Source organism: Callorhinus ursinus, unplaced genomic scaffold, assembly GCF_003265705.2.
Source record: "Callorhinus ursinus isolate GAN/ISIS: 27379988/994484 unplaced genomic scaffold, GSC_fseal_2.0 scaffold4, whole genome shotgun sequence".
Lineage (NCBI taxonomy): Eukaryota > Metazoa > Chordata > Mammalia > Carnivora > Otariidae > Callorhinus > Callorhinus ursinus.
This window is the reverse complement of record NW_027397066.1, coordinates 71,593,085-71,618,111: the sequence shown is the minus strand read 5'-3', so window position 1 is coordinate 71,618,111 and position 25,027 is coordinate 71,593,085. Positions and strand designations below refer to the sequence as shown.

Here is a 25,027-nt window from a genome sequence, read left to right as displayed (position 1 = left end):
ACTGAGCCAGCCAGGCACCCCTCAGAGAACACTTGTTCTTCTTTTAAGGATTTTATTTATTTATTTATTTATTTATTTATTTATTTATTTATTTATTTAAGAGAGAGAGAGCACGGGGGTGGGAGGCAGAGGGAGAGGGAGAAGCAGACTCCCTGCTGAGCAGGACGCTTGATGCAGGGCTTGATGCCAGGACTCCAGGATCATGACCTGAGCTGAAGGCAGACACTTAACTGACTGAGCCAGCCAGGCACCCCTCAGACGATATTTCTCACATCAAATGGATGTCCTACAATTTAACTCAATTTTGACATCAGCCACCTGGAGCTAGCACAGACCTCACAGGTTAAGAGCTCAGTCTCACAAGGCTGCCCTAACTTCAGATGGCAATCGCAAGTCCCAGGTAGCCACCTGAACTTCTTACCAACCAGCTATAAATCAAGGTTTCTCATGACCCCCTTCTCGGGTTCAGTAATTTGCTAAAAAACTCACAGATTTCAGGAAATGCTCTACTTACTATTCAGTTTATTATAAAGTATGTCTTTGTCTCTTTGGGCTGTGCAAAGTACCATAGACTGGGTGGCTTATATGCAATAGAAGTTCATTTCCCACAGTTCTGGAGGCTGGAAGTCTGAGATCAGGGTGCCAGCATGGTCAGGTCCTAGTGAGAGCCCTCTTCTGGGTTATAGACTATTAACTTCTTGTATCTTCACATTGTGGAGAAAAGATGGAGAGAGCTCTCTGTGATCCCTTTTTATAAGGAAACAAGTCTCATCATGAGGACTCCACCCTCATGACCTAATTACCTCCCAAAATACCCATCTCCTAATACTGTCATATTGAGAGTTAGAATTTCAACTTATGAATTTGGCAGCAGTGGGAAGAGTCTACAAACATTTAGTCCATTGCTGGATACAACTCTAGAACAGCCAAATAAAAAAGATTCATGGGCAAGTTATGGAGGGAAGGGCACAGAATTACCATGTCTTCCCCAGAGCACCACCTTGTCAGCACCTCAATATGCTCACTGACTCAGAGGTTCCTTTACTAGGCATGAGTGAGCAAATCACTGGTCATTGCTGATTAATCTGAAGATCAATCTCTAGCCCCTCTCTCCTCCTTAGAGTTGAAGGAGTGGGGCTAAAACTTCCAATCCTCTAGTCATGCCTTGGTCTTTCTGGTGACTGACTAGTCCTCATCCTGAAGCTAACTAGGGGCCCACCAAAAGTATCCTCATTAGAACAAAAGATGCACCTAAGACATTCCAAGGGATTTAGGAGCTGTGTTTCAGGAACCAAGGACAAAGACCAAATATATATTTATCACTTTTAGCTTCAACAAATGAGAACCTGTGGCAAGTTTTGTTTCATCTATGCCCCTTCCCATTTTCCCTCCACCCCCTCATCAGACTGTTTTGAAGCAATCCAAGTAATCATAAAATTTCATTAGTAATATTTCAATATTTATCTCTAAAAGATAAAAGGTATTTAACATAACAATAATATTATCACCACAGATTTTATTTATTTATTTATTTATTTATTTATTTAAAGATTTTATTTATTTATTTGAGAGAGAGAGCACATGAGAGGGAAGAGGGTCAGAGAGAGAAGCAGACTCCCTGCCGAGCAGGGAGACCGATGTGGGACTCGATCCCGGGACTCCAGGATCATGACCTGAGCCGAAGGCAGTCGCTTAACCAACTGAGCCACCCAGGCGCCCTCACCACAGGTTTTAAAAAGTTAAAAATAATTCAAAAGACCTGTACATTTTGACTGTTGTAACATGTTGCTATATTGTCCTCCTATGAGGGTGTAATAATTTACCCTCTCACCCCCAGTTTATAGCCCTGATGTTATTAATCTTTTTCATCTTCACCAGTCTATGTCCCCTGAAAATGATGTCTTGTTCCAATTCCCATTTCTTTGATTATTTTTTTTTAAAGTTTTTTTTAAAGATTTTATTTATTTATTTGGTAGAGAGATACAGAGAGAGAGCAAGTAGGCAGAGAGGCAGGCAGAGGGAGAGGGAGCAGCAGGTTCCCCATGGAACAGGGAGCCCGATGTGGGGCTCGATCCCAGGACCCTGGGATTATGACCTGAGCCGAAGGCAGCTGCTTAACCAACTGAGCCACCCAGGCGCCCCCATTTCTTTGATTATTAATGAGATTGAGCAACTTCTTATTTTATATTGGCCATTTATATTTCTTCTATAAATTGCCTATTCATTTGTCTGTTGATTTTTCTATGCATCAATCTTATTTTCATATTGATTGATAAGTTAAAATAGCAAGGGCTTTAATAAACATTGTATCATCTGTATTATATATAGTGGAAAAAATTCAAAATGAACTTTATTGTCAAACAATTATTTAAAGTATGCATGGCAAACCCATAATATAGTACTCCATGCAGCCATTATATATATATTTATCACTACCCAAAGCCATCTACAGATTCAGTGCAAACCCTATCCAAATACCAACATCATTTTTCACAAAACTAGAACAAATAATACTAAAATATGTATGGAACCACAAAAGACCCAGAATAGCCAATGCAATATTGAGAAAGAAAAACAAGGCTGGAGGGCGCCTGGGTGGCTCAGATGGTTGAACATTTGCCTTCGGCTCAGGTCATGATCCCAGGGTCTTGGGATCGAGTCCCGCATCAGGCTCCCTGCTCCTTGGGAGCCTGCTTCTCCCTCTGCCTCTCTCTCTCTCTCTCTCTCTCTCTCTGTCTCTCATGAATAAATAAATAAAATCTAAAAAAAAAATCCATATGAAATCAAATTTAAAAAAAAAAGAAAAAAGAAAAACAAGGCTGGAGGTATCATTATTCAAGATTTCAAGATATACTGCAAAGCTGTAGTAATCAAAGCAGTATGGATCTGGCCCGAAATTAGACACATAGATCAGTAGAACAGAATAGAGAGCCCAGAAATAAACTCATGCTTATATGGTCAATTAATCTATGATAAAGGAGGCAAGAACATACAATGGGGAAAAGACAGTCTTTTCGATAAACAGTGCTGGGAAAACTGGACAGCTACATGTAAAAGAATGAAACTTGGATCACTTTCTAACACCATAAGCAAAAATAAACTCAAAGTGGATTAAAGACCTAAACGTGAGACCTGAAACCATGAAAATCCTAGATGAGAACACAGGCGGTAATTTCTTCGCCATCGATTATAAAATTTTCCTGGACAAGTCTCCTAAGTAAGGCAAGGGAAACAAAAGCAAAAATAAACTATTGGGACTACATCAAAATAAAAACGTTTTGCACTGCAAAGGAAACCATCAAAAACATAAAACAAACAAACAAACCAAAAACCCCAAAAACAAAAACCCAAAGGACAGCCTACTAAATGGGAGAAGATACTTGCAAATGCTATATCTGATAAGGCATTCATAGCCAAAATATATAAAGAATTTACACAACTCAACACCAAAAAACAATCCAATTAAAAATGAGCAGAGGACCTGAATGACATTTTTCCAAAGAAGACATGCAGATGGCCAACAGACACTTGAAAGAATGCTCAAGGGCGCCTGGGTGGCTCAGTTGGTTGGGCGACTGCCTTCGGCTCAGGTCATGATCCTGGAGTCCCAGGATCGAGTCCCGCATCGGGCTCCCTGCTCGGCAGGGAGTTTGCTTCTCCCTCTGACCCTCTTCCCTCTCGTGCTCTCTGGTTCTCATTCTCTCTCTCTCAAATAAATAAATAAAATCTTAAAAAAAAAAAAAAGAAAGAAAGAATGCTCAGCATCACTAATCATCAGGGAAATGCAAATCAAAACCATAATGAGATATCACCTTATACCTGTCAGAATAGGTAGAATCAGAAAGATAAGAAATAACATGTGTTGGCGAGGGCGTGGAGAAAAAGAACCCTCCCACACTGTTGGTGAGAATGTAAATTGGTGCAACTACTGTGAAAAAGAATATGGAGTTTCCTCAAAAAATTAAAAATAGAAATACCGTATGTTCCAGTAACTCTACTAGTGGGTATTACCAAAAGAAAATTTTAAAAAGTCAAAAAGATATATGCATTCCTATGTTTATTGTAGCATTATTTACAATAGCCAAGCTATGGAAACAACCTAAGTGTGCACTGATAGATGGGCAAAATGGGTGGAGGCGAGTGGGAGATACAGGCTTCCAGTTATGAAAGGAACAAGTCATGGGAATAGAAGGCACAGCGTAAGGAATATAGTCAATGATACTGTAATAGTGTTGTGAGTACAGCATAATGTATAAACTTGACAAATCACTATGTTGCACACCTGGAATGAATGTAACGTTGGGTCTCAACTATACTAAAAAAAAAAGTATGTATTTGTCAAAACACAGAACATACAACACCAAGAGTCAATCCTAATGTAAAACCATGGACTTTGAGTTACAACCATGTGTCAGTACAGGTTCACTGATTATAACAAATGTGCTACTTCAGTGAGAGATGTTGGTAGTGGGGGAGACTGTGCATGTATGAGGGGGCCATGATATATGTGAGAACTCTTGGTACTTTCCACTCAGTTTTGCTGTGAACCTAAAATTACTCTAAAAAGTAATGTCTATTTTTTTAAGTATATATTGACATGGACAGCTATTATCTAAAATTATTTATTAAATGTTCATATTAAGATCATTTCTATCAGGGCACTTGGGTGGCTCAGTCCATTAAGTGTCTGACTCTTGATTTTGGGTCAGGTCATGATCTCAGAGTTGTGAGATTGAGCCCTGTGCTGGGCTCCATTCTCAATGTAGAGTCTGCTTGAGACTCTCTCTCTCCCTCTCCCTCTCCCCTTCCCCGCCCATTGCGCATTCTCTCTCTCTAGAATAAACAAATAAATCTTTTTTGTTGTTGTTGTTTTGGGTCCTTTTTTAAATTTTATTTTATTACATTATATTAATCACCATATGCCATTAGATGTAGTGATCCACGATTCATTGTTTTCATATAACACCCAGTGCTCCATGCAGTACGTGCCCTCCTTAATACCCATTAAACAAATAAATCTTTAAGAAAAAAAGATAATTTCTCTCACTGAGTACACTGTTTATTTATTTATTTATTTATTTATTTATTTATTTTCAAGATTTTATTTATTTGACAGAGAGAAACACAGCGAGAGAGGGAACACAAGCAGGGGGAGTGAGAGAGGGAGAAGCAGGCTTCCTGCCGAGCAGGGAGCCCGATGTGGGGCTTGATCCTAGGACCCCGGGATCACGACCCAAGCCGAAGGCAGACGCTTAACAGCTGAACCACCCAGGCGCCCCTATTCATTTATTTTTTAAGATTTTATTTATTTATTCATGAGAGACACAGAGAGAGAGAGAGAGGCAGAGGCAGAGGGAGAAGTGGGCTCCCCACGGAGCAGGGAGCCCCATGTGGGACTTGATCCCAGGACCCTGGGATCATGAACTGAGCTGAAGGCAGATGCTTAACCGACTGAGCCACCCAGGGGCCCTGAATACACTATTTAAATACAAAAATAATATGTTGCTAATATAATCTAACAGTACAAGCCTAGATTCCATAACAATGATCATAATGTGAAACTCTTTAACATGTATTTTAAGTTATTCAACCATATTGTTGAATCAACTTTAATTTTTTTAAAAGATAGATTATTTTTATTTTTCAAAGATTTATTTATTTATTTGAGAGATAGGGAGCAAGAGAGAGTGGGGGAAGGGGCAGAGGGAGAGAATATCCAAGCAGATTCCCATTGAGCATAGAGCCCGCCTGATGTGGGGCTCGATTTCACGACCCATGAGATCATGACCTGAGTCAAAACCAAGAGTCGGACACTCAACCAACTGAGCCACCCAGGCGCTCCAAAGATAGATTATTTTTAGAGCAGATTTCTGTGTACCACAAAATTGAGTAGAAAGTAGAGATTTCCTGTGTACCCTCTGCCCCCACGCATGCATGACAGCTATTATCTATGTATATTGACATGGAAAGCTACCCATAATATATACTGGGTATAAAGAAAAATAACAGAATATACATAATAAACAGGATATAATTTGAACTGTATATGTATGTTTGTAGTTGCATGGAAGGTACTAAGACACATTTTATTATTATCCCTGATTTCTGTGGGAAAACAAACTCTGAGAAGTTAAATAACCAAGAACAATCAGCTACAAATGGTGAAGCCAAGAGATGAAACCAAGTTTGTCTGGCCTGGAACCTGGCTTGGTCCACTTTAACATTAAGTAGGAAGGTGTGTGAGGGAATGCGGGGAGCCATCAACACAATGATGCAAAAACTGGAGTGGTGGGGTGACCAGAGGGTACATTTGTTTTAAGGAAAACAGGCTATGTTTCATTGCTGCATTGGTGGGAAAGTGGGCGAGGAGGTGGGACGCACACCAAGAGCCACTGGGGAATCAGTGGTTCAAACTCGGTTTAGAGCAAAACCATTTTGAATTTCAGAGAACCAAGGTTCAAATCCTGTCTTGGGGAAACCACCCCTGGCTACTGACCCTTAAAATAGTAAAGTAACGAAATCATCTCAGGATGTGTCCCTAATGTTGCAACCTCTGTTATCTCACTGATAGAGTTCTCTTGGCTCATGTAGCTTTAGGTCATCTGATATGATCTCCTATCCAAGGCAGGAATCTTCCCTACAGTCGCATTAATGGATATTTTTTCACCTTTTCTAGCTCAATAAATTCTGACCTTTTATAACTCAGAGTCAGGAGGAGACTGCAGGCATAGAACTAATTGCTGCTTTTATCAGAGCGTTCTTTTTATTTGAATGTATTACTACAAAGTATATTATTTTATGTGTGCAAATGTTTATTTATGGAAATATATATATCTCCTTCAGGTGTTTGTATTTTTCCACTCAGCTCTCTGTATTTAAGAGTTACCCATGCAGCTGTGCCTACATCTAACCTGACGCCACTCACAGAGGCTGTAGACTCCAGTGCGTGCATCACATCTCACCCACCTCCTCTCACAGGGATGAGCACCCACCTCCACTCCGCTCCCGTCCACCCTTGGCTCTGACACAGAAAACAACTTTTCCCATGTTCCTGTATAACCCGTGTGAAAATTTCTTTTTTTTTTTTTTTAAGATTTTTTATTTATTTATTTGAGAGAGAGAGAATGAGAGACAGAGAGCATGAGAGGGAAGAGGGTCAGAGGGAGAAGCAGACTCTCCGCTGAGCGGGGAGCCTGATGTGGGACTCGATCCCGGGACTCCAGGATCATGACCCGAGCCGAAAGCAGTTGCTTAACCAACTGAGCCACCCAGGCGCCCCCCGTGTGAAAATTTCTTTGGAATGTTTACTAGGAGCAGAAGTTCTAGGCCACAGATATATGTATGCTTCATTAGACCGAATTATGCCAGATTAGTCTCCAGAATGGCTGCATCAGGTAGATGCCCACCAGCAGTGGAGAATAGTATGTTCCTTCCCGCCCCGCTCCCCGCATCTCTCCCAACCCTTGGCAAGATCCAAATTTCTGATTTTTTGTTAGCCTGAAAGGTATAAAGTGATATCCTTGTTAATGTTTTTGTTTGTATCTGAGTACTATCAATTCATGTTTATATAACTGACGAGCGCATAGTGCAGCTGAGATGCTGAGAAGGGTCAGATTGGTCATGTTATCTCAGGTTTCTCTTCTACCTTTTGTTCTGTTCCCTGGGTTAGGCCAATGTCATTTTTTAAACTGCCCAATAAACAGCTTTATTGAGATACAATTCCCATACCATGTAATTCGCCCATGTAAAGTGCACAATTCAATGGTTTTTAGCATTTTCACAGAGTCATGCAACCATCACCAAAATCAATTTTAGAACATTAAAAAAAAAATGTGTACAGCAGGGCGCCTGGGTGGCTCAGTCAGTTAAGCATCCGACTCTTGATTTCAGTGCGGGTCATGATCTTGGGGTTGTGAGGCTGAGCCCCGAGTTGGGCTCTGCACTGGGTGTGGAGCCTACTTAAGATTCTCTCTCTCCCTCTCCCTTTGCCCCTGCCTCCTCTAAAAAATTAAATAAATAATAAAATAAATAATAGGCACAGCTGTGAACATGGCGCTGCCAGCGGTGTGGGGAGCAGGCTGGCTGGGGCGGGCAGCCTCACCGGAGGCCTCCACGCCCGCTGGGCCCTGCCTGCCTTGGCCCTGGGGGCTAGGGGCGGACGCCCACTGGACGCTGCGCACCGGCTGGGCTCCGCTCTCCCAGTGTAAATTCACAGACAAACATGAATGGATAACAATAGAAAAGGGTATTGGATCAGTGGGCACCAGCAGTTTTGCACAGGAGACTTTGGGATATGTTGTATACTGTAGTCTGCCTGAAGTTGGGACAAAACTGAACGAAAAGATGAGTTTGGTGCTTTGGAAAGTGTGAAAGCTGCTAGTGAACTCTCTTCTCCTCTATCAGGAGAAGTAACTGAAATTAATGGAACTCTTGCAGAAAATCCAGGACTTGTCAACAAATCTTGTTATGAAGATGGTTGGCTGATCAAGATAGCACTCAGTAATCCTTCAGACCTGGATGAATTAATGAGTGAAGAAGCATATGAGAAATACATTGAGGAGTCAAAATGGAACCCCTAAATAAACTAGTATGCAACAACTTAATCTAGCATAGTTGTCTTAAATTAGTGGTACACAGAGGATTTAAAATAGCAACTGTTAGCAATACCAGTGGAAAAAGAAACTACTTACAACAATGCTAATGGAAGAAAATACCCCTTAACTTTATAATGAATGCAGAAAAACACAATATGCACCTGTTTTGCAACACCCTCTGATTTTTATGCTCCAGTTATGATATTCAGACTCCTGAAATGATCTGTGGTTAAAAACTAGCTATAAAAATTTTGTCATTCAGGGATGACATTGTTACCTTAAGCCTTGGGGACTATTGTAACTTGCTTACATCTATCCCTGGATGGGAGTCAAAATACTTAATTTTTCCATTGGAAATAACTGGCCGTAGAGAAACGTTTGTTAGTTGTATAGTGTCTGATAAAAAACAATACTACCTTAATTTTGCAATATACTGCACTTGCTGGTGCTATTTTTATACAATGAAGCAACAGCTTTGCAGGAAGATAAATAGTTTAATAATAAAACCTTCAACTTCTTTGTTAAAAATAGTAATAATAAAAAATAAAATAAATAAAAATATGCATAGCAAATGTTTATTAAGAAATGTATCAGAAGTTACCTATACTCTCTTTTTTTTTAGAGAGAGAGAGTGAGAGAGAGAGCAGGGGGAGGAGAGGCAGAAGGAGAGAGAGAATCTTAAGCAGACTCCTCACTGAGCACAGAGCCTGAGGCAGGTCTTGATCCTGTGACCCTGAGATCATGAACCTGAGCTGAAATCAAAAGTTGGACACTTAACTGACTGAGCCACGCAGGCGCCCCCAGTTTTAGAACATTTTTATCACCTCAGAAAGAAACTCTATACTCATTAGCATTTATTTTCCATTGTCCCCCAAACTCCCACACTCCGGAGCCCGAGGAAACCATGAATCTACATGTCTCTGTAGATTTGCCTATTCTGGATATTTCATATAAATGGAATCACACAAAATGTAGTCTTTTGAGACTGGCTTCTTTCACACAGCATTATGTTTCTGAGGTTCATCCATGTAGGAGCACATATCTGTACTTCATTGCTTTCTATTGTTGAATAATACTCCATTGTACAGACATGCCACATTTTCTGTATCCATTCATCAGTTGATGGATCTGGGGTTGTTTTCATCTTTTGACAGTTATAAAGAATGTTACTATGTACATTCATGTACGTGCTTTTGTATGGATATGTTTTAATTTCTCTTGGGTATATACCTAAGAAGTGCTAAGAATGGTAACTCTATGTTGTATATTTTGAATGACTGCCAAATTGTTTTCCACAGTGACTGTACAATTTTAATTCTCACCAGCAATGTACTAAGGTTCCAATTTCTTCACTTCCTTGTCTCACTCGTTATTGTCCATTTTGTTTATTATAGCCATCCTAGTAGGTGTGAAGTGGTATCTTATGGTGGTTTTGATTTGAATTTCCCTCCCTTTTTAAAGATTTATTTATTTATTTGAGAGAGAAGGGGGTGGGGGGCAAAGAGAGAGAGGGAGAATCTTAAGCAGACTCCCCACTGCCCAATATGGGGCTCAGTCTCACAACCCTGGAATCACGGCCTGAGCTGAAACCAAGAGTCAGATGCTTAACTGACTGTGCCACCCAGGTGCCCTGATTTGAATTTTCCTGATGACTAATGCTGTTGAGCATATCTTCATGATGTGATATTCATGGGTGATCTGTATATCTTCTTTGGGGGAATGTCTATTCAGACCGTTTGCCCATTTATAATTGGGTTGGTTTTTTTTTTTATTATTGAGTTGCAAAAGTTCTTTATATATTTTGAATACAAGTCTCTCTCTCTCTTTTTAAAGATTTTATTTATTTATTTGACAGAGAGAAACACAGCGAGAGAGGGAACACAAGCAGGGGGAGTGGGGAGGGAGAAGCAGGCCTCCTGTGGAGCAGGGAGCCCAATGTGGGGCTCGATCCCAGGACCCTGGGACCATGACCTGAGCTGAAGGCAGATGCTTATCAACTGAGACACCCAGGCGCCCCTGAATACAAGTCTCGTATGGAATTTGTGATTTAAAAGATTTTCTTGGGCTAATTGCCTCCTAGATTAGCTCTGATGTAAAAAATGTAATAGCTGCTATCACTACCCACATTTCTAGGGTAATCTGTGAGTTTTTTTCTCACAACAATCCTGTCACCAAATGCTTGGGTTTTCCCCCAATACCAGTGAATTCTCCAACTCTCTGGACACCAAGTTGGTGTCCTACAGTACAATTCAGTTCTGCCACGAATCACCCAGAGTCCCACAGGTTAAGGACTCGGTCCCACAAGTCTGCCCTCACTTTAGCTTGTCACCTGTACTTCTGACCAATCAGCTATAGATGGGAGGTTCTTTTTTTTAAAAGATTTTATTTATTTATTTGAGAGAGAGAGAGAGAGTAGGGTGGGGGCAGAGGGAGAGGGAGAGAGAGAATCTCAAACAGACTCTGCACTCAGCATGGAGTCCCACACAGGGCTCAATCTCACAACGCTGAGCTCATGACCTGAGCTGAAATCAAGATTTGGACACTTAACTGACAGAGCCATCCAGGCGCCCCTAGATGGGAGGTTCTAACGACCCCTTCCTCAGGCTCAGTTAATTTGCTAGAGCAGCTCACAGAACTCAAAGAAATATTTTACTTACTAGATTACTGGTTTATTATGAAAGGATATAACTCCGGGGCAGCCAGATGGAAGAGATGCATAGGGCAAGGTGTGGGGAAAGGGTGTGGAGCTTCCGTTCCTCTTTGGAGCATACCACTCTCCCTGATCTCCGTGTGTTCAACAACCTGAAAACTCTCCAAACTCCAACTTTTTGGGTTTTTATGGAGGCTTCGTTATCTAGGCATGATTGATTAGATCATTGGCCATAGGTGATTACCTCAACCCCCAGCCTCTCTCCCCGCCCTGGAGTTTGGAAGTGGGACTGAAAGTTCCAAACCCTCAAATCAAGTCTTGGCCTGAAGCTATGGAGGGGCCCACCAAAAGTCATTTCATCAGACAAAAGGGGTGACTCCTACTACTCAGGAAATTCTAAAGGATTTAGGAGCTCTGTTTCAGGAACTGGGGACAAAGACCAAATATATATCTTAGCGTAACACAGACATAGATTGGATTGAAGAGGAGTGGAAGACAGAAAACAGATTCCAGGTTGATTATCAATTCAATTTAATTCATTTCCCATATTAACAACAATTATCTGTGTGAAAGCTACTCTCAGTGTAGGGAAACCTCAAGAAGCTTATGGTCAGGACATAAATGAGTGGAATGGTGACTGCTAAAACTGTGAAATACTAGAAGCAGAAGGGTCTCCAAGGTCTAGCAAGTGTTTGGCACAGGAGTGGCTCCACAAACATTTGCTCAATATAACTGAACTGAGGAGGTAAGAACAGAACTAAAAGATATGGCAGAATGTAGAAAGTGACACAAAAGTACGGTCATCTCCTGCTATGGCTGTCTATGTCAGTCCTTTAGTTTTAATTGGGGCAGAAAATGGAAAAAGTGAAGGCAAATGTGAAAGAAATAAAGATAATTGAGAAGAAAGACTTTAAGAACAGATCAAGGAGACCAGTGGTCGGGAAGAAAACCTGGAGGGGAAAGCCTGTAGGTACCTGCCCTAAAAATTTAGAATTTTTAAAAGCACTCCCCTAAGAGCTAATCAGGCTGAGCTCTTTGTACATCAACCATTAAGGCTTCAGTAGATTTGAAATTTTTACATCAGCTGCACTGTTCTGTGCCACACAATGTGTGAAATAGAGCCAAGAACAGGGAACACCGAGGGGTATAAAGGGCCGAAATAGCTGAAGGGAAAGCAGCAGAAACCACGCCGCAAAGTGAGAACAAAAGTATTTAGGTAATTTTTAGTTATATTTTCTTTTCTGCTCCCATGAGTGAGGGGTGGACACGCTTAGGTCCCCTGGGATTTTCTGATTGTGGCCAACTTTGCATGCATTATAGTATTTGCTTGATGTAATTTCCTTTTTTTATTTTTAAAGATTTTATTTATTTATTTGACAGAGAGAGACAGCGAGAGAAGGAACACAAGCAGGGAGAGTGGGAGAGGGAGAAGCAGGCTTCCTGCTGGGCAGATAACCTGATGTGGGGCTCGATCCCAGGACCTTGGGATCATGACCTGAGCTGAAGGCAGACGCTTAATGGCTGAGCCACCCAGGTGTCCCTTTATTTATTTTTTTAAAAGACCTTATTTATTTATTTGACAGACAGCGAGAGAGTACAAGCAGGGGGAGCAGCAGAGGGAGAGACAGAAGCAGGCTTTCTGCTAAGCCGGGAGCCTGATGCGGGACTCGATCTCAGGACCCCGAGATCATGACCTGAGCCGAAGGCAAACGCTTAACCAACTGAGCCACCCAGGTGCCTCAAGGATATTACAATTTCAACAAAAATCCACCTCCCGTGGAGGTCTGGGGAATGGCAGACATAACTAAATGAACGAATGGGTAAACATCCGATGTGCTGATCCACGCTCTGAAGATGGGAATGGGCAAGGGGTAGAGGAGAGGGAGACCCACTGCGGAGTAACCAGAGACCTGCAGGACAGGCGACAGTGGTCCCCTGAGCTGTATCCAGTAGACACCAGAGTGGCAGAGCAGAGCTGCCCGGGGACAGTGGATGATGGTCAGTGGAGAAGCCAGGCATAAGCATTTAACATCGTTTCCATTAACCCAACACATTTCCTATTCCCAGCTTCCTTTCTGTTTTATTTTATGCTTTCTGTGATATGTTTTATTGATAGGTTTGAGCTTTCCAACCACATACTAGTATGTTTGTAATTCCTCCAACATGCTGTATTTTGAAGAGATGACTTGCATTTTCCATGGAAGTCTGGCCCTCTAAATCTCGTGCCACAGATTCAGATTTTTTTTTTTTAATTATTCTTTAAAAAAAAATTATTCTTTTAGGAAAAGCGATTCAAAGATGTGTAGTAGCTACCATGTGGCCTAGCACTTCGACTTGTAGGTATATATTCAAAATAATGAGAACGCAAACCCACACAAAAACTTGTACCTGAACATTCATAGCAGCATTCTTCGTATTAGCCCCAAATGTCCTAACCTAGATGTCCATCAGCTGATGAAAGAATAAACAAAACCTTGTACCCACCGTCTTAAAAAAATTGAAAATGCAGAATGGAACTTCATAAAACATACGAAAGCAATCAGTTGTTTGCAATAAATGTCAAAAACTTGTTTTCTCGCCGCAGAGTAGTCCAAGGGTAGAGGTACCTCCTTACATGACGGCAGCCTTCCAGGAGGCAGGACATGCAAGCTGCCAGTCCTCTAAAAGTCTAGGAATTGAGACAATGTTGCTTCCCTGTATTTTAGCTGTTAAGGCAGTCATAGGCCAGCCCAGATTCAAGGGTGTGCAGAAATAGACTCTACCCTTGATAGGGCAACAGCATGTGCGTACAGGAAGGGAAGAATTGGAGATAAGCTATCATAAAGATAGAATTGGTTGCGAACCAGAAAACAGATTTAAAGTATCAGAAGCCACTAACAACTAAAGAGCAACTTACATTTTAAGTAATTAAAATTCAGATAATATACACTTGTCTGATGCCGAGTAAACTTCTCTGTCTCTTGACTTTGGGCTTAGGCATGTGTATTATTTATCTATTGTTGCATACCAAAGGCCTCAGCTCACATGATCTCTAGCTACATTTGAAACAGCTGCTTACACCCTCCTTCTTGAAATCTTCTGTATTGCTCTTCTCTCACTTTCCATTGCTTTTCCTCCTACCTCAATGCTACTCCTTCTTTGTCTCCTCGCTCAGTCATCTTCCTTTTCCCAACTTCTACATTCCGCAAAATCCCAGTGCCTTGGCCTCCGGCCTCCTCTCTTCTCCACCCTTACTTACTCCTTAGGGGATCTCGTCTTCGTGGCTTTAAGTTCCAGGCACACACTGATGACTCCAAAAATCATGTCTCCCTAGAAAAAGAGATGAATGTATTTTAGTGCCTATGCAAAATCGTCATTATATGTTGACTAGGCATCACAAATTTAACTCCCCCAAAGTAAAACCCTTGATTCTTCTTCAACTCCACCTGGAGAACTTTCTACCTCATCCTTTCGTTGCTCCTCTTGGCCCCCCTGCAATTTATTCTCTGCACAGCAACGTGAGTGATCCCTTTCAGTCATAGATCCGTTCCTGACACTCATCTGCTCTCTTTCTCTGGGTCTTCTCAACTATGAGAGTAACATCCAAACTTCTAATCTTGGTGTATGATGCCTTCCGGAGTCCAGTCTTTTTCTGGCCACCTTTCCGCTTAATTTCACTCATTACCCTTGCTCCTGCCATGTTGGCTCCCTTGCCCCTCGGCTACAGGGCCTTTGTGCTTGTCCTGTCTTTTCTCTCTGCCTGGAGTACTTTTTCTTCAAAGACATGCATGCTCCGTTCCCTCCCTTCTATTATGGTTTCTGCCCCTGAGTGCCCCTGACTCTACAAGGTTTTCCCTGGCTTTCTCACCTTAAATAGCACGTTTTCCCTGCTCTACCCCATTATTCATTGTTCTTTTTCTACAGACCATTCATTGTTACAGAAAGCAAAGAATATATTTATCTCTGTTGTTCTATCTTCCTTTCTCTGGTATGTTCCACAAGGACAGAAATTTTGTCTGTTTAGGTCACTGCTATATCTTCAGCTCTCAGAACAGTTTCTGGCACATCAGGGGATGCACTAAATACGTATTATTTGAATGAGTGAACAAATAAGGAGAGAGAGTTGCAATAGAAAAGAGGAGGAAGAACAGAGACATTTTGTGAGCAGGGCGCATTGCGAGAGACAAGCGAGCCTAGAGTGAGGTAGGGTGTTGTAGGCAATGGCAGCAAATAGTCAAAATCCCTCACATTTACTAGGCTGTCTAAAGCCAGGAATGACTCTACATACTTCACACATGTTAGTTTATGTAATCTTCCCAAAAAGTATGATTTGAGAAATACTACCCTTTCCTTTTACATGCAAAGAAACTGAGCATAGGGAGGTTAAGAAACTAGCCCAAGGTCACAGCTCATAAATGTAGAACCAGAATTGAAACAGGTTAGCTACCTCTGGAGTCTTGTTCTCCACTGCTGTATTACATAGCCTCTCAGACAAGCCGAGTATGAGGCCACTGAATTTACACTTTACTGACTTCACAATATTGCTCAGAGTCAATCCTACCTACAGTCTTGGTGTCTTTCCTACAGGTATTGTAGAAGAAATACATCTAATTTTGCCAAACTTTTCTACCACTTGGCATATCCTTGATAGACTCTCTGGCTTTGTTGTTCTTAGGACTCATGATTGCACATGGTGTGAAGAGATGAGATTAGCACTTGACTGGGATGCTAGAAGTTTGGCCTTTAATTACTCTCAGTCTGTAGTTGCCAGCTCTGTGGTTTTGGGCAAATCCTATCACCTCTGAGAGTTTGCACTTAATTCTCTGAAAAATGAAGGGGAGAGGAAGAGGAGGAAATAAATCCAAAGATACCTCCCGGCTCCAAAATTCTTTGATCACATTGACTGCTGGGCAGGCAAAAAGACTTCTGGGCCTTCTGTCTCCCAAGCTCCCCATTTAGTCAGTTGAGTTAACAAGAAAGAGGTGAAACATCCCCTGGTGGCAGCACTACTCTATTATGATCCTTATCTACAGTAAACCCGCTGGCTGATTGCCTGCTCATGGGCCCTCTTAGGAAATCAAGGCTTCTTTTGTTGTTTTTTGTTTGTTTGTTTGTTTGTTTTTTAAAGATTTTATTTATTGAGAGAGCGAGAATGAGAGAGAGAGAGAGTACATGAGAGGGGAGAGGGTTAGAGGGAGAAGCAGGCTCCTCACTGAGCAGGGAGCCCGATGCGGGACTCGATCCCGGGACTCCAGGATCATGACCTGAGCCGAAGGCAGTTGCTTAACCAACTGAGCCACCCAGGCGCCCCAGAAATCAAGGCTTCTTTTGGAATAAAACTTTCTACACCAGTCACTCAAAAGCAGACTGAAAGTAAATTCAGCTAATTCCAGTGTAGCAAGCCAACATTGCAAAATGGATGATTTCTGTTTCATGCTTTCCTTCCCAATCAGAGCCCTTGCCAGCTGGCTGGTCTTAAGTAAATTCACCCCTCAGGTTCAATTTATATTCTACTTTAACTGCTCATTTTCTCCCCCTTCAGTGCCTCAGAGTGATGTGTTCTCCCCTTGTACTCTCTCTGAACATGGAAGGCCCCCAGCAGATGATACTATATAATCTCTACCTGGTGAAACAGAAAATGCTCTTTTTCTTCCCCCATTCTTTCCATTTATTTTAGCTGTAATCTCTGTTCTTTCCTAGTGCATGAAGTTGAGTCAGAAATTTATTAGTCAGAAATTTAGGCTCATAGGTACAGTGTATTTCACTTGTGGAACACATCAAAACAGAAAACTAATTTTTCTTAAGCAATTGGCAAAGCCAGTTTTTGATAAAATAATTTAGGTTTCAAAACAGAGATGGGTAGGAACATATTTAACACATCGATGAACTACGTACAGACAGACCGAAGGGAAGGGGATATGCTTTGAAGACTGAGGGTCCTGGGTTCAAATTCCTGCTATCCCACTCAATATTGTGTGGCCAAGGGCAAGTCATTAACCTTTCTGTGCCTCAAAATTTACTCATCTGTAAAATAGGGATAACGTTACATACAACAAAGGGCTGTTGTGTGGAAATACCTGAGTTTTCTGTAAAAGTTGAAATCTAACAGATGTTATGGCAGGGACACAGATGTTTATGGGGCTGGTGGGAAGAACATGGAAGGCATCAATGAGTTCTGCTTTCACTTTCTTTTTCTTTGTTTTTAAAGATTTTATTTATTTATTTGACACAGAGAGAGACACAGCGAGAGAGGGAACACAAGCAGGGGGAGTGGGAGAGGGAGAAGCAGGCTTCCTGCTGAGCAGGGAGCCCGATGCAGGGCTGGATCCCAGGACCCTGGGACCATGACCTGAGCCGAAGGCAGACGCTTAACGACTGAGCCACCCAGGTGCCCCCACTTTCTTTTTCTTGAGAGGTAAATCATAGAGCAGTTAAGAACAAACTTTGGAGCCATGTTCACAAGGATTCAAGTTCCAGTACTGTCATTTATAAGCTGATCTCAAGCAAGTTACTTAATCTCTCTGTGCCTCATCTGTAAAATGGGGATGATAACAGTAACCCTACCTCATAGGGTTGTTAAGATTAAGTGAGTTAATATGTGGAAAGCATTTAAAACAGTTCCTGGACAGGGGCGCCTGGGTGGCTCAGTTGGTTAAGCGACTGCCTTCGGCTCAGGTCATGATCCTGGAGTCCCGGGATCGAGTCCCGCATCGGGTTCCCTGCTCAGCGGGGAGTCTGCTTCTCCCTCTGACCCTCCTCCCTCTCGTGCTCTCTGTCTCTCATTCTCTCTCTCTCTCAAATAAATAAATAAAATCTTTTAAAAAAATAAATAAAACAGTTCCTGGACAGAATAAACATTTGCACGGTTGAGTGCGATGGTTAATTTCATGTGTCAGTTGGACTAGGAAACCAGGTATTTGGTCAAATATCACGTCTCCATGTCTCTGTTGAAGGTATTTTTAAATGGGATTAACGTTTGGTTTTTTTTAAAGATTTTAATTTATTTATTGAGAGAGAGAGAGAATGGTAGAGAGCATGAGAGGGAAGAAGGTCAGAGGGAGAAGCAGACCCCCTGCCGAGCAGGGAGCCCGATGCGGGACTCGATCCCGGGACTCCAGGATCATGACCTGAGCCGAAGGCAGTCGCTTAACCAACTGAGCGACCAAGGCGCCCGGGATTAACATTTAAATCAGTAGAATTTGAGTAAAGCAGATTCCTCTCCATAATGTGGGGGGCCTCATCCAATCAGTTAAAGGTCTTGAGGAAGAAAGACTGACATCCCCTAAGGAAGAAGGAACTCTGCCTCTAGACTGCCTTGAGTCTTGTGCCGCAACATTACTTCTTCCCTGTGCCACAGGACCTTGGTTCTTAATCTTTCCTCTGCCCTGAATACTTTTCCTTCACATGTATCCATGGTCTGCTCCCTCCCTTCAGATTTGGACTTGCCAGCCCTCACATCATGTGAGCCAATTTCTTAAATCTCAGTCTCTCTCTCTCTCTCTCTCCACACACAGACATGCACATACACACCCCTTATTGGTTGTTTCTCTGGAGAAACTTTATACAGTTGGCGACAATGATTTGTGTTTGTAGCCTGAAGTGATCCTTTAAACTGGTTCTTCAGTGAGAGTAAATCACACGGCAATCTTTCACTTTAATCCTCGCACTTCTGAAGATTTAAGAAAACTAAGCGGAGAAAATCAAGGTTTGCCTTTTAAAAAGGCGAGGAAACAAGGGGGCAAGAATGCTCATGGCAGGTTTAGAAAATGATGTGTTTGGGGGGAATAAGGGTCCACTTAGGGAAGTGGTGGGTCCTAAGTTTGGAGCAGCCCAGGGAAAAGTCTGAATACCAGCCTTGGAAACTCAGGATTTCTTTCCCTCTGGCGGAAATGGAGAGCTACTCAAGCTTTGTGAAAACAGTGCGGTAAGATGAAAACACCCATCAGTGGTGTAGGATTCGTCAGGAGGAGGGAGAAACCAGGGAAAGAAAGAACAGGTGGAAAATATTATGTGACCTTGCCTTATGCAGTTATATATATTTCATCTTCCAAGAGCGTTAAGCCTCTGTTTCCGTACTGTTTTCATTGGGTCACATTTTAGGCCATATGGTGGTTCCTCATGTGAGCAGGCTGATGTCCCTCTCTTGGTCCCCTTCCTTTTTCCCTTTGCTATAACTCTGCTTCCTCCCAAGTCCCAGCTTCCTGCATGTTTCCTGGTCTATGTGAAGGTAGGGTGGCCATAGGGAATGCCATTTTTGTTGTCCTTTCTGACCTCTGGAAATCTTTCCTGGTTTCAACCTGGGAAGAGGAGTGTGAATTCCTACTTTCTTCATATTAAAGCTCTTCAGGAAAACAGATGTCTTTTGTTTTCTTTCTATAGCAGAACCATTATATGCTATTAGTTTATTTGAGTTTGAAAAACTTTTCCTGGAGGATTTTTGTATGTAAAATCTGGATCACCCAAAGCCAAAGTAACTTTTTAGTGGTAAATGCTAACCCTGGTTTGAAAGTCTATATTTAACACTGCCAGGGAAAGAAATGCAGTCTAGTACTTTCCCAGGGTATGCTAATTAGCTGAAAAAAGAATACTTTCTTTTGCTGCCATTGGTAGAGAAACTGACCAATAGAAGAGCAGTTCAGCACCTACACCCACTCTGTACAAAATAAGGAGGTGTGTTTGTACATGCCACTAACTCATGCTTTTGGTTGCCTCACAACCAGTGACAAGTGTGCCTTTCATCATCTCTTACAATGTTACCTTCAGAGTCTGAACTTTAAATGAGACTCAGAAAAGACGGATGAGTTTAGGAAATTAGATATCATTTCTAATAGGTTAAAAGCATACAGACTTCTGACATTATAGATTTTAAAAACAATGGCAGTTTTTCTCAATACTGCATGCATTTTCCTGCTTATCCACTTGTATAATTCTAGTTATTTGTATGTTCACTTCATTCCACTGACAAGAAATGTATTGAATGTTCTTTATGAAGATTACAAGGGAAGTTCTGGCCTGTTTCAGCCATATCCTAATAGTACATTAGCAGATATTACTCAGCAATAAACACTGAGTTTTAGATTCTTAAAGGTATAATTTTCACTGCATTAATCTGTACCATTTTCCACAGCTCGACGGGTGCCATGTTAATTTGTTTATATGTTGCTTTATAGGTGGACCAAGTGTTTTCATTATTTTTTTTAGACTGGCTGTTTATAGGCTCCTCCAATGCACTGTAAAGTCTTCAGAGTAATAACATTGTTTATTTTTAAGGGACACTTACATTCTCTACCTAATTTAATTCTTGCTGCAATTATGTAAGTTGGCCAGGACAGGTGCTATTTTATATCTAATGAAACAGGGGCCCAGTGAAGTTAGCTAGTTATCTGAGGCCACACAGTGATCAAAAGCAATGCTGGAGTCTAGGCTCAGGACGCATGCAAGGTACATTTTATTTGATTACAAGATAGGCTCAAGACCCAAGCAAGGTACAATTTATTTGATCACAAGATTCCTCTCAAGAGTTGGAAATTTGTTTTTTCTTTCTTATTCTTTCTAGGTAGCCTTGTATAATATTCAGCAACTGAATATCCCTAACTTAAAAGGGAGACAGAGACAGAAAGGAGAAGATGAGCCACAGGACTCCTAGGATAATATTTGGAGAATGCCATACTTTTTTTTTTTTTTTAAGTAGGCTCCATTCCCAGCCTAATGTGGGGCTTGAACTCACGACCATGAGATCAACACCTGAGCTGAAATCAAGAGTTGGACGCTTAACTGACTGAGCCACCCAGATGCCCCATACTTTTCTAATTATAGCATTCATTATACTTAGATACATGCATACTGTTTACTCTCCCACCTCCCAATTTTCATAAGAGCAGAGATCATGTTTATATTGTTCATTCATTGCTATAAACCCAGAGTCTAACATATATGTATTTGACATACAGCAGGAACTTCACAAAGTTATTGAAAAAGGAACAAAAATTTTACTGCCCCAAGAAAAACTCAAGCTCTGTGCTCAGCAAGGAGTCTGCTTATGATTTTCTCTCTTCCTCTCCCTCTGCCCCTCCCTTCTCTCTTTAATAATAAATGAATAAATCTTTAAAACATTATTTGTGTCAGTGTTTTGGAAATTATTCTGGTGACACAGAGAAAGGACATCTGGGCTAGCAATTCTGGAGAGAATAGGCTGAAGTATGGAAAAAATCTATGCTAGTATTCCAGGCCCCTCTTTAGGCATGAGGCCAAAAGTAGCATACAGATACTCACCTGGAAAATTACTGATACAAATTAACAAGAAAAAAAAGTTGTGTGTGTGTGTGTGTGTGTGTGTGTGTGTGTGGTGGCATTAATGCCTTAGTAACTCTAGCAAATCAAAACCTAAGTCTATATTGCCCGAAGGTTAAGAAATAAAAACCTAAGAACAACCAATCACAAACAGCGAATCAGACTTTCCCAAATAAAGTAGCTGCTTAAGTTAGAGTTAGATAATTTCCTTGCTTTGCTTTCCTCTTATCTATAAAGTCTTGCCTCTAGTTCCTATCCGTGGAGCACTCCAAACAATTTCTGGTTTGGGGATGTCCAATTCCAATTGATTTTTGCCCAAATAAACTCTTAAAATGTTTAATATGCCTCCGCTTACCTTTTAACAGTTCCATTTTGGTGGTTCATTAGCCCAAATCTCAAATGGCTTACTCAAGACTCACATGTTCTCACTATATTTAATAAGCCCTCATGCCACCCACTTGCCCAAAGTCTCATAACCTGTCTTGGGCATCATTTCCTAATAGTCACTACTATCAAACCATTGAATTCTTTAAAATATAAAGTGAAATACAAAAGAGCTCAACTTAATGAAGACATGGAGTGTTGATCCTTTTGGACATTATGGAATGATCCCTCATGCTGAGTACATGTACATTTGTACTACATTTAGCTTCAGAGATTCAAACAGCCTAAGTATATAATTCAAAAGAATTCAATTCTTTTCAATTGTATTCTGTGAATCCAATTCACAGAATGGAATAAAATTCAAAACCACTGGCGTTATCAACTGTGGTAAGATATGGAGTGGTATGGTTTTTATTTATTTATTTATTTATTTATTTATTTATTTATTTATTTATTTATTTAAGAGAGAGAGCATGAACAGGGGGAGGGGCAGAGGGAGAGGGAGAAACAGGCTTCCCCCTGAGCAAGGAGTCCTATGGGGAGCTCAGTCCTAGGAGCCTGGGATCATGACTTGAGCCAGAGGCAGATGCTTAACTGACTGAGTCACCCAAGATGCCCCAGTGGTATGGTTTTCAAATGTAATTCCAAGGACTACAATAACATCAAACATATGCATATTCTTCAGGGCCATCTAACTGATCTTGTTTATCATATGACTGTGGGCTATAGTCTATTAGAATAAGAGGATATAGCATGGTCATGATGTTCTCAAATGCTGGGCATGCAGTTTTCAAGAACTTAAAAAGAAGGTCAAAATGCCAAGCATAATTCAAAATGTTTTAGGTTTCCAAACTTAAAATTTCCCACATCAACAGTTCTTGTTGTTGCCAAAAGTGTTGACATTTGTGAGAGCAAAGTCCTTCATTATCTGGTCCAAATATTTGAGATATTGCAAAACAGGGTACTACATTATTGATGAACGGTCAAAAGTGACTTAATTGTTGGGGTGCCTGGGTGGCTCAGTTGGTTAAGTGTCTGCCTTTGGCTCAGGTCATGATCCCAGGATTCTGGGATCGAGCCCTTCATCGGGCTCCCTGCTCAGTGGGGAGTCTGCTTCTCCTTCTCCCTCTCCCTCTGTCTGCCGCTCCCCTTGCTTATATTCTCTCTGTCAAATAAATGAATAAAATCTTTTTTTTTTAAAAAGTAACTTAATTGTATTTAAACCCCAGCCACCAAAATGCTCCATCAACATAAAAGGCCAAGACATGTACTAGAATGTACATAGTAGCACTATGGGTCCTAGCTCCAAACTGGAAACTACTCTAATGTCTTTCGAAAGAATGAATTTATAGATTGTGATATAGTCACAGAATGGAATAAAATGAATGATCTACAACTACATGCAACAATATGGAAGAATCTCATAAGTATAAAGTTGAGTAAAGAAGCCAAACACAAAAGAATGCATACTCTATGGGGCACCTGGGTGGCTCAGATGGTTAAGCGTCTGCCTTCGGCTCAGGTCATGATCCCAGGGTCCTGGGATCGAGTCCCGCATCGGGCTCCCTGCTCCTTGGGAGCCTGCTTCTCCCTCTGCCTCTCTCTCTCTCATGAATAAATAAATAAAATCTTTAAAAAAAAAGAATGCATACTCTATGATTTTATATATGTCAAATACAAAGACAGGCAAAACTAAGTCTGCGTTGTTGACATTCAGGATAGGCAATGACTGGAAGGCATGATGGAGTTCCTGGGTGTTAATAATGTTCTGTTTCTTGTTCTGTGTTGGATACAAAGGTGTGTTCGGAATGTGAAAAGTCATTGAGGTGTATATGCAGCTTAGAATGTGTGTACTTTTCTGCATATATATTATGCTTCAATAAAAAGTTAACGAAAGAAAATTCTAGGAAGCCCATGAAAATTGAATCTCAACCCAGCATAATAATCCTCCATGTCATTACCAGAATTTGTGGGTCATCAGTGTGAGAATCAGTCTCTAAATCGAGTAGTCAATGAACTGGATCCAGAACAGTTGTCCCAGGAGCAGGATACTTGATATGTCAAAACAGGCTAATAATTTCCCTTTAAAATCTCCAGTCTCTCTGCTTTTCCCTTCCTTCAGTGATATCACCATAGGCTTCAGCCAGGTCATCTCCCACCCTGAATTTAATCTGAGACGGTCTCCTCACCAGTTTCCCAATAGCCTATTCTACTGGTTCTCTCTACACATTAACCAAAGTGATGTAAAGTCTAAACTAGATCCTTTTATTTCTTGCTTAAAATGCCTCAATAAAGTCCCATTACATTTAAAACGTAAAGCAAACTCCAAGACTTGTGTATGTGGTTTGGCCTCAGTCTACCTCACTCATCTCATGTCATGCTGCTCTCCCCCGCCCTCTGTGCTAGAGCCATACTGGTCTTCTTCTGTTCTTCCAAAATGTCAAATTGTCGCACCTCAGGACCTTTGTCCACTCTCTGCCCAGAACAATCATCGCTTTACAGGTTCCTTGGCTGACTGATTTCATTCTCAGTCTTCAAGTCTCCGATTAAATGGCATCTTATAAAGTTCTCTTATAACAACCCTCCCTATCTAATGGCAACCCCCTATTATTCTTTATATCCACACTTTGTCTATTTCCGTCCTTGACGTGATTCTTGTTTCATTTGCTTGTTTACCTGTTTGTTTGCTCCCTTTTCCTCATAAGACTGTAAGTTCCATGAAGGCAGAAATCACGTGTATTTGTGTCAGGATTGCAGCGCCAATGCCTAGCACAGTGTCTGGCATACAAAAGGTCCTCCATAAACATAGAAATACTTGTCGAACGAATGAATCGACATTCCCAAGGGATCACAAGATGCCTGTTCAGTCACGAAGAACATTGCACTGTGAGTTTTCCAAAGAATAGCAGTGAAACCAGATGCCTTTCAAGCCCTTCTGCCCAGGCAAAGTGTTGGTATTCGCTCTCAGTTTCCTAGTTGTCATAACGACTGCCCCCTAGCCACAAGGGACACACACCCCTCCTCGACAGGCTGGCGATTTACCCAATCTCTCGATCCCACCCACCTCTCAGGCGCCCCTTCATTGGCCCTAGCGGCAAGGCATTCGGGGGGGGGCGGGATGTCACCTCGA

The 25,027-nt window shown here is 41.4% G+C and overlaps 1 long non-coding RNA gene across 1 annotated transcript; it reads right to left on the bottom strand.

Annotated features, from left to right (window-relative positions):
- Positions 1-7,697: 7,697 nt before the first annotated feature.
- On the bottom strand, positions 7,698-24,848 carry LOC141372630 (uncharacterized). Its single transcript, XR_012377975.1, has 3 exons — positions 24,574-24,848; positions 14,483-14,553; positions 7,698-8,513 (listed from the first exon to the last, which is right to left on the bottom strand). It is a non-coding gene; the product is annotated as an uncharacterized lncRNA (long non-coding RNA).
- Between the last annotated feature and the right edge of the window lie 179 nt (positions 24,849-25,027).